The following is a 9,187-nucleotide window of genomic DNA, read 5'->3' as shown; positions in this document are numbered from 1 at the left end:
GTGAAGAATCCTATAGCAAAACTTTAAGCAGAGCAGGAAATTCTCTTCCTCATTTATTTTTCATCATTACTGTCTCTTTGTTCTTCCTCTCCTCACTTCTGTTGATCTCTACCTCCTTTAACAGCTCTCTTTTTTCTTCCCTTGCTCTCCATTTCAGATTCTCTCTTCCAGTCCTTGTTTGAATCACTCGCTGGTTCACTTACTTTCTCCCCTATTCTGGTTCACTCACATTCTCCTCTTTTCTGCCTCTTTCTTTCCTCTCTATCTCTTCCCTCGTTTCCTCTTCCTCTCCTCTTTCCTGTTCTCTCTCTCACCTGTTTAGATCTTCAAGGGGAGGTATCATGGGGAGAAAGTGCACATACTAGGAAAAAACTCAAATAGACCAGGTCTGGACCACTGACCAAGAAGGTCAAAGAAAGGGGCATTTATACTGCAATGGGGCAAGGACAGATCAAGACGGGAGTGAGGTCAATACCTCAGCAACAATAACTGCAAGAGGAATTGGGCCTGGGGCCATTGCAGCAGCACAGCAAGAGTGGACCAGGGCTGTTATAGCAACAGTGGGGTGGGAGAAATCAGGTTTGGGCAGTTGCAGCATCCTCCAGCAAAGCTTTACAGTTGCAAATGCGGTAGAAAGAAAGCAAACACCCTTGGCTGGGGATGACAGCAGGGTGGTCATCACGACTGATTCTAATTGCAGCCAACCAGGAAGAACCTAGGCAGCTGTACCCACACCCAACCACCACAGCCCCCAGAGAGGATATGGGGTCAGAAGCTCAGCTCAGAGTAAAATAGGACAATGAGGTTGCAAACAGTCCTGTTCAGCCTCATATGGTGAACAGGGAGGAGGGAGGAGGATGGAGCTCTGTTCTAGGGAACAGAGTTTGTGGCAGGGACCAAAGACAATGGCTTTAGACTGCCATATTTAATGGAAGAAATATCTGCTCATCCAATACTGTCTCAATCCAATATTAGTGCGGGGTGGTGGGGGGGGGGGGGGGGGGGTGGTGGTGGTGGAAACCATCAGCAAGTTTGGCTTAAAACCAGACCTGAAACGTTAACTCTGCTTCCCTCTCCACAGATGCTGCCAGACCTGCTGAGTATTTTCAGCACTTTCTGTTTTTATTTCAGATTTCCAGCATCGGCAGTATTTTGCTTTTATTATAGGAAATTTGGCTTGGTGGACTAGGAGAAGGGAAGGAAGTGACAGAAGCAGATGAATCTTAGTGACAAAGAAGTAGGTGAGCTCTTTGCGTGTTGTTGGAGGGAGCAGGGGAGATTACATCGAATAGCTGAGGTGATAGGGGCTAAAGCAGTTCTAAAATGGAAACAGCAAACACTGGCGAAGTGGAACAGAATCTATCAGCCTGAGGAAAATGAAATAAAAGCAGGCTGGTACCAAAAGTGTAGGCTGCCCTGCCTGCAGTATTTCACACAGAGCCCATATGAATCAGCCATTTAACTAACTGCGGTTTTCCATTTAAGCACTTTACAGGAGTTATGACCAGGTGAGCAATGTGTCTAGGGGATCTCTTGCTGTCTTCACATGGTCTTATTGTAACAGGGTTTAATTTTAAACACACTGTGTTTTGAGCTCCCCGTTTTGTAAAACTGTGTTCATAGTTTTCAATTATCAGGAAAATAACTGAGAACAAACAGGCTTTCTTTGGTTTAAAGCAGAAAGATGAAATTTATTAAACTTTAAACTTAATTCTAATAAGGTTCACGCCTGCGGATATACAACATGCTCATGCTAGCATGCACATGCAAGATAAACATGCAAGATGGGGACAGAAAAGAGTGGAAGAGATAAGCAGAACAGTTTGAGGCAATATCTTGTTACTGTTTCTCGAGCTAGCTGTAGTCCTTAATTGAAGTTATATTCTTGTGTTTCCTTGGGGCCCAGTAATCTTTATAAAACTTTGTTCACATGGCAAACCTTTCTCTCTTTGAGTTTCAAATCTTCAATGGTTTCAATTACCTGAGAGATAGGCAGGCAGGAGGTGTTCTTAGTTCCAGGAAAGCACACGGCATTCTGCCTAACAATTTCTTTGTTTGGGAGTTCAAATTCAAAAAGTTCCCAGGGTTCTCAGCAGGTTTGTCAAGTGACTAGTTCCTTATATGGAACAGTCTCTTCACATCCCTTGTTGGAGGCTCAAATGTCTCTGCCCCAGCCAGCTAGCCATATGACTAAAACCAGTCTGACCACTTCTTCGTATCGGAGAGCAACTGCAGAGTATCCATTGTTTCAACATGATCTGTTACCATGGAAATGTCTTTCCAGTCAGAGATTGCAATTTTTAAAGTTTTAATGTCCATATGGCGAAATAATGTGTGCCTCAGTCTTGGCAGGTGGGGGTTTGCCTGACACTTCCATGCTCAGAGGACTGAAATACAATTTGAAGAGAATGGCACATTTCATTACAGACTTTGAAAGAAATATAAGATACAGAAAGAAAACCATGCATTTCTCTCATTCATTTTCATTCATTCACCACTCTTGAAGCTCATTAAAAATCGTTTGTTCTGGGGGCCAGGACTGCTTTAATTCCCTCTTTTTTTCTTCAGGAGAGTTATTAAGGGGGGCGGATCTATCCTGAACTCCCTGATTCATGCAAAGTCTTTTGGCTTCAGGGGATGGGTGGTTCCCATTTCCTCTGACTGTGGGGGAGGAGTCTCTGTTACTCTCCCCTTTGTTCTCTGGGACACTCCTACCTGCAGGTATTTGTGCAGACTTAACTGTATTCTCCTGTGACACTTCAACTAGGTGAGGCATCACCCTCACAATTTCTCTGCCCCTTAGAGGTCTTTCTTTGTCTCTGCAGGTTCCTGTAAATGCTGTTAATAACTCTGGTTGGGTGCTTCTCGAGTCTTCATTTACATAGCAGGATGTGGGGTCTAACTTTTCACATTTTTCTGGATTACTTGACCAGGCGGTAGGGGTTTTCATCCGTTATTCCTCCCAGACTTCCTTTAACCTGCCCTCTGCATCACTTTTTCCCCTCCTCTTTCTAAACTCTTGCCAGCCATGTGCCTGCCTGTCCCCTTACAGTTCACCAGCCCTCTGCTGGAGGGTCCTCCTAACACGATACAGGACCTAGGGGTGCAGGTTCCACTGTAGGTTGGAGTTTCCCCTCAACCTGCACATGTGGCAACTCCTGCAGTACTCCACCACATCTTTGTGGAGTTCTGGCCAGTGAAACCGCTGCCTTATGCGGGTTTTGGCCTTTCGTATACCGGCATGTACAGCTACAGTAGCCTCGTGGGCCCTTCTTAATATTTCTCCCCAGTACCTCTGTGGCACCACTAACTGGTGAACTCCATTTCCTCATCAGTACCTCATTCTTTAAAAAATAGCAGTCAGGAACTCCCTCTGCTTTACTTTTAGATGGGGCAGCCTGTGCTCATCCTCGCAATACTGGATCGGCTCGCTGAACCTCACCTAGGGAAAATGCTTTTAATTCATTCGCTGGGTCTCCTAACTTTCCAAAGATAGTCTTGGCCAGGCAGACCTCATGGTCATTTGCCTTCGGTCTCCTCCGGGGGCGCTGGTTTGATCATGGCCTGACCCACAACACATTCAGGGATTCTGCAGGAGACCGTCTCCTGCCACCGGCCTGTCTCTCTGACCTCCTGCAGTCTTTCTTTCATGACTGGGGGGGCTACCACCTTCACCCCTGCCAGATCATTACCTAGGAGCAGGTCAACCCCGTCCACAAGCAAACTAGGGACAGCCACCGGTCCCGAAACTAGGTCGCACTCCAGGTGCACCCGGTGTACAAGTACAGATATACGTTGCCCTCCAATACCATTCACCATCATTTTGGTGTTCAGTGTACTCTCTGGGGGAAAGGTCAGGCCTTTTCCCAGTAAAAGGGATCTAGTGGCCCCTGTGTCCCTGAGAATCACTATGGGCTTGCTTGCCCCACTCGAGGGATATGGGGTTACTTTCCCTTCAGATATAAAACCCTGATAACCTTCAGGAACCCTACTAACTTTTCCTGCACTGGCCATAGTAAGCTTCCTGCGTTGCACCCTTACTGCAGTCAAAGCCATAGCCCGTTCCGCGTTTTCCGTCAGGCCCTCGTCTTCACTGAGCGGGTGTTCCCTGATTAACCCTACTGGTTTCCACTTTAATTTCCATCAGTTAGCTTTTAAATGCCCTGCCTTGTTACAGTGGAAGCACACAGGTCTCCGGGTCTCACTCTTGCTCACAGCAATTTCCTTTTTGGCTGGAGGAGGGCCCCCTGTGTCTCCTGCTTTCCTTTCTCTTCCAGGACTACCTGGATTTCTATCACCTTCCCATTCTTTGTCCTTTTCTGATTTGTGGGAGTGATCAGGAAAGGTTCTCCCGTGGGAAACCGACTTATAGATTAAAGAAAATTCATCGGCCAAGCTTTCACTAGGGTTACTCTGTTGCCCCCTAGCTAACTCAAGCTGCCGTAACTCTCTTTCTTCACATTCATTCTGGAATTTCCTTTCTCTCTCTCTCTTTCTTTCCTTCACCTGTCTTTGTTTTTCTTCACGTTCCATTATAAAGGCTCTTTCTTTCTCCCTCTCCTGCCTCTCTCTTTTTCCTCTAACTCAAGTTTTCTTTGTTCCAATTGTATCTTTGCTAGCAGTACCCTGTCTGGGTCTGCTTCTAACAATACTTCTGCTTCGTCAGATTCAAGGGAAAAATGGCCAGCTACTAGCCTTAGGAGTTCAGACTTTCTAGCCTTGCCACGTACAGTGATCCCACACTGCTCAGCCATTTTTCTTAACTCCACCACAGACAGTGCTTTTAAGTTATCCCAAGTTACTTCACCCTGGCTTACAGAGTTACTCGCTTCAGTTGCAGACATGTTCGTATACAATCAAATAACAGAGCACAAACAGGCTTTCTTTGGTTTAAAGCAGAAAGATGAAATTTATTAAACCTTAAACTTAATTCTAATACGGTTCACGCCTGCAGATATACGACGCGCTCACGCTAGCATGCACATGTGATATAAACATGCAAGATAGGGACAGAAAAGAGAAGAGATAAGTAGAACAGTTTGAGGCAATATCTTGTTATTGTTTCTCAAGCTCGCTGTAGTCCTTAATTGAAGTTATATTCTTGTGTTTCGTTTGGGCCCAGTAATCTTTATAAAACTTTGTTCACATGGCAAACCTTTCTCTCTTTGAGTTTCAAATCTTCAATGGTTTCAATTCCCTGAGATAGGCAGGCAGGAGGTGTTCTTAGTTCCAGGAGAGCACACGGCATTCTGCCTAACAATTTCTTTGTTTGGGAGTTCAAATTCAAAAAGTTCCCAGGGTGCTCAGCAGGTTAGTCATGTGACTAGTTCCATATATGGAACAGTCTCTTCACATCCCTTGTTGGAGGCTCAAATGTCTCTGCCCTAGCCAGCTAGCCATGTGACTAAAACTAGTCTGACTACTTCTGTGTATTGGAGAGCAACTGCAGAGTCTCCATTGTTTCAACATGGTCTGTTACCATGGAAATATTTTTCCAGTCAGAGATTGCAATTTTTAAAGTTTTAATGTCCATATGGCGAAATAATGTGTGCCTCAGTCTTGGCAGGTGGGGGTTTGCATGACACAGGTCATTCTATTTCTGTTCTCCTGTGCTTCGTTTTGCCCTTATTTAGATGCTGTTCATTTCTAATTTATTTGACGTTCTGGTGAAGAGGTATGTCTAGAACAATGGGCCAAATCTTGCTGAAAAAATAATGGCATGTTAATGCCGCAGTTATTAACGTGCAAAATGGCCAGCAAGTTCAGATGATTATTGAGTTGCAAATCTCTAGAACTTGCTGGTCAATTTACACTGCTTCGCTGCTTGCTTCACGTGAATGGCATCTCAGGCTTCGCCTCCCTGTTATTTTTAAGAACTTGCTGGATTTTCACATTAATTTCCAATTACACTTGTCATGCAGGACCCCACCTGCCAAGAATGAGGCACATTGGTTTTGTCATGAACATTGATATTTAGCTGTTGCTGGAGTGAGGAAATGACGTGTTAAACAGATCAACCATGGTTGGAATAAAACATTTACATACTAACAGACATCAAAGGTGAGGAAGCGCATTCCAGGGCTTGCCATGGAAGATACAATCCACAAGGGCTAGGACTGGTTAGACCAGCTGGTCACATGACTAACTGCCTGTTCCAGGTTTTTCTTTTGAACTAGCCACAGAGAGTTTGAACTCAGAAAGAATGTTTGCTCCTGAACTGAGAAGATCCTTCTCCTGTCTGCTTCTATCTCTTTCTCACAATCCTCTGAATCCACTGAAGGCACATGAACCCCAAGAGAGAAATGTCCTACAGTGAACAAGGTTTAAGAAGAATATTGGGCCCCAATGAAAAGCAAGATCTACCTACAATCAAGGACTCTACAGTGAGCTCGAAGAACCGTAACAACAACTCTTTAGATATTGCCTCAAACTTTTCCACTTTATTTTTCTTCTGCTCTTTCCTGTCTCTATGTGCATGTGTGTATCACGTATGCGTGCTAGCGTGTGCTAGTGTGGGCACGTCGTGTATCCATAGGTGTCAACCGACTTAGAGTTTAAGTTCAAGTTTAATAAATTTAAACTTTTCTTCTTTAAACCTAAGAGAATCTGTTTGTGCTGGTTTCTTTGCCTTATAATTGGAAAGCTGTGAACAAAGATTCACCAAAGGGGAGCTAAAAATACGGTGTGTTTAAAATTAAAATCTGTTACTGTGAAGGCTGAGAGGGACCCCTAGACACCTTCTCACCGGGTCGTAACACACTCACCACAGAAAGTCAGAGCTGGTAATTTAGAGCGTAAATACCTTTTTAACAACAATGCCAATCAACCTCTGGCCCAGAAAGGGAACAATTTAAACTGTACAGTACATTACTGCATTCAGTAAATCCTTAAGGGATTTTTAAAATGTCAATTTTTTGTTTCTTTTCCTTTCTCTTTTTAATTCAGTCTTCTTTCCCTCCCTTTATTTCTCTTTCTGTACCTGATTTGACCCTAATTCATTCACTCCATTCACACTCCTTCTTTATTGTTCCTCTTTCTTTCCCAATCCTTAAATTGACTGAAGCCATTCTGTTTGGTTCCCACCCACAATCTCAGTCCCCAGTCCCCGACTCCATCCATCTTCTTGGACAATGTTTGAGACTGAACTAGGTTTGAGTGAGATGAGCTTTCAATATCATATCCATTCCAACACCATGATCAGCTACTTCCACCTCAGTAACATCACACATCTCTGCCCCACCTCAGCTCATCTGCTGCTGAAGTCTTTATCCATATCTTTGGTACCTCAAGAGTCAACTATTCCAATAGTCTCCTTGCTGGCCTCTCACCTTGCACTCTTCGTAAACTTGTGCTCATCCAAAACTTTGCTGCCTGATTCCTAATGTGAGAAACGTAGCCCACTTAATAATAATTTACACCAAGTCAAACTCTGAAGAAGTAAGTTTATTTAACGTTCTTGCAAGATCGGGTGTCCTACAAGCAGGCACACCGGTCAACATATTCAGTTCATGTTTATACAATACAAATCCATTTTTCCACGCCTTTAGTTTACATTATTGGTTATAACATATTATGACACTACCTATCCTATAGTTGCTACAGTCTCCTCCTCTGTTTACTTCTCCCCCTACTCTAACTTTCTAGCCCCTAACTCTTGTTGTTGTTTTACCTTATTTGGCTCTCCATTGTGTGTTTTAACTTGCAGCTGTCAGCCTTTATCTTAGTGGGACAGTTTCTTATTCACTACATCCTTTGTTCTAACTCTTGCTGTTTCTCTTTTCTCTGCCTAAGCACAATTTTTAACTGCTGTACTGTCTCAAGGTCTTTACTTACATACCCTTATCAGTTCTCTTTTTCAGTGATTTCATTATGTTGTGTAGAAATGACTTCTCGGTAATTTTCCACAAGCTGTAGAAACAACATTTCAGTATTTTTTATTCTCACACTAACTTGCATCAAGTCCCATTCATCCAACACCCAGTGCTCGCTGACTTGCACTGGCTCCCAGTCTGGCAATGCCTCAATTTTAAAATTCTCATCCTTGTTTGCAAATCCCTCCATGGCCTCGCCCCTCCCTATCTCTGTAACCTCCTCCAGCCCTACAGCCATACAAGATCTCTGAGTCCTCCAATTGTACTTCTCTTGCGCATCCTGATTTTAATCACTTCACCATTGGCAGCCATGCCTTCAGTTGCCTAGGCCCTAACTCTGGAATTCCCACCCTAAACCTCTCCACTTCTCACTCCTCCATTAAGACACTTCTTAAAATATACCACTTTGTCTAAGTTTTTGGTCACTTGTTCTGATATCTCCTTGTGTGGCTCTGTGTCACATTTTGTTTGAAAACGCTCCTGTGAAGCACCTTGAGATGTTCCGCAAGTTGTTATTTTTGTTAAGGAGATAGACAAAGTTCAATATGTCTTGTTGCCCCCGCCACACTGTTACCAAGCTCACGCTGCTGGCAAGTTACAGTACAAACATTTTTTGAGTGGAAGGTTGTAAAAAAAGTCTAATGCTGTACACAGTGAGATGTCCAACTCCAGCAAGATTTGATCCATTATGAACTCATCTGTTTTTGCCACAGATGCTGAGAAGCTGAATGTTTTGAAGTAATTTTTGTTTCAGACTTCCAGCTTCTTGATTTTTTTTGCATATTGGTCAAATTTAACCACTTTATTTGTAAGTACCTCTGGTGGCATCCTAGCAGAGAGGGATTTATTGACAAAGGTGTTGAATTAAATGAGTTGGGACAGGGAGGAGCTAATGTAATGTATATATTATTGGATATCTGATGCACTCATCATTGATACCTCATACACACCCCTCCACCCTGTTGTACACATCATCACTGTACACTTTGCAGAGGCCACTTTACCCGAAAGCCTCTGTAAATGCAACGTCTTCAAAGATGGTGGCCGCCTGATGTTGAGGTGGTTTATGTCCGAGCGGGTGTCAGTCGCAGTTCTCGCACTGATGCGGCACGTTTGTGACGGGACCTGGCGCTACTGGAAACGGTGACTTTTGAGAGGTGAATGGGCGACTTTTCATGGTTGTGAATCTTTCTGCCTGTCAGTGGGATGAAAATGCCGGTTCTGAGTAACTCAACCTAACGCGATGGCGGCAATGTCCCGCCCCCATGGCTGATTGGCACATGAGGGGCAATGGCGTTTGTGATTGGTCCATGTTT

The 9,187-nt window shown here is 43.9% G+C and overlaps 1 protein-coding gene across 1 annotated transcript in view; it reads left to right on the top strand.

Moving 5' to 3' along the window:
• Positions 1-8,865: 8,865 nt before the first annotated feature.
• arfgap1 (ADP-ribosylation factor GTPase activating protein 1) overlaps positions 8,866-9,187 on the top strand; it is a 55,907-nt gene continuing 55,585 nt past the window's right edge. The window contains exon 1 of the mRNA XM_068048276.1: positions 8,866-9,028. The gene's annotated coding sequence lies outside the window, so the exon portion shown is untranslated. The remainder of the gene's footprint in view (positions 9,029-9,187) is intronic.

This window comes from Heterodontus francisci, chromosome 16 (assembly GCF_036365525.1).
Source record: "Heterodontus francisci isolate sHetFra1 chromosome 16, sHetFra1.hap1, whole genome shotgun sequence".
In the NCBI taxonomy this organism is placed as follows: domain Eukaryota; kingdom Metazoa; phylum Chordata; class Chondrichthyes; order Heterodontiformes; family Heterodontidae; genus Heterodontus; species Heterodontus francisci.
The sequence above is the reverse complement of the archived record's forward strand: the minus strand, read 5'-3'. Positions and strand labels throughout refer to the sequence as shown.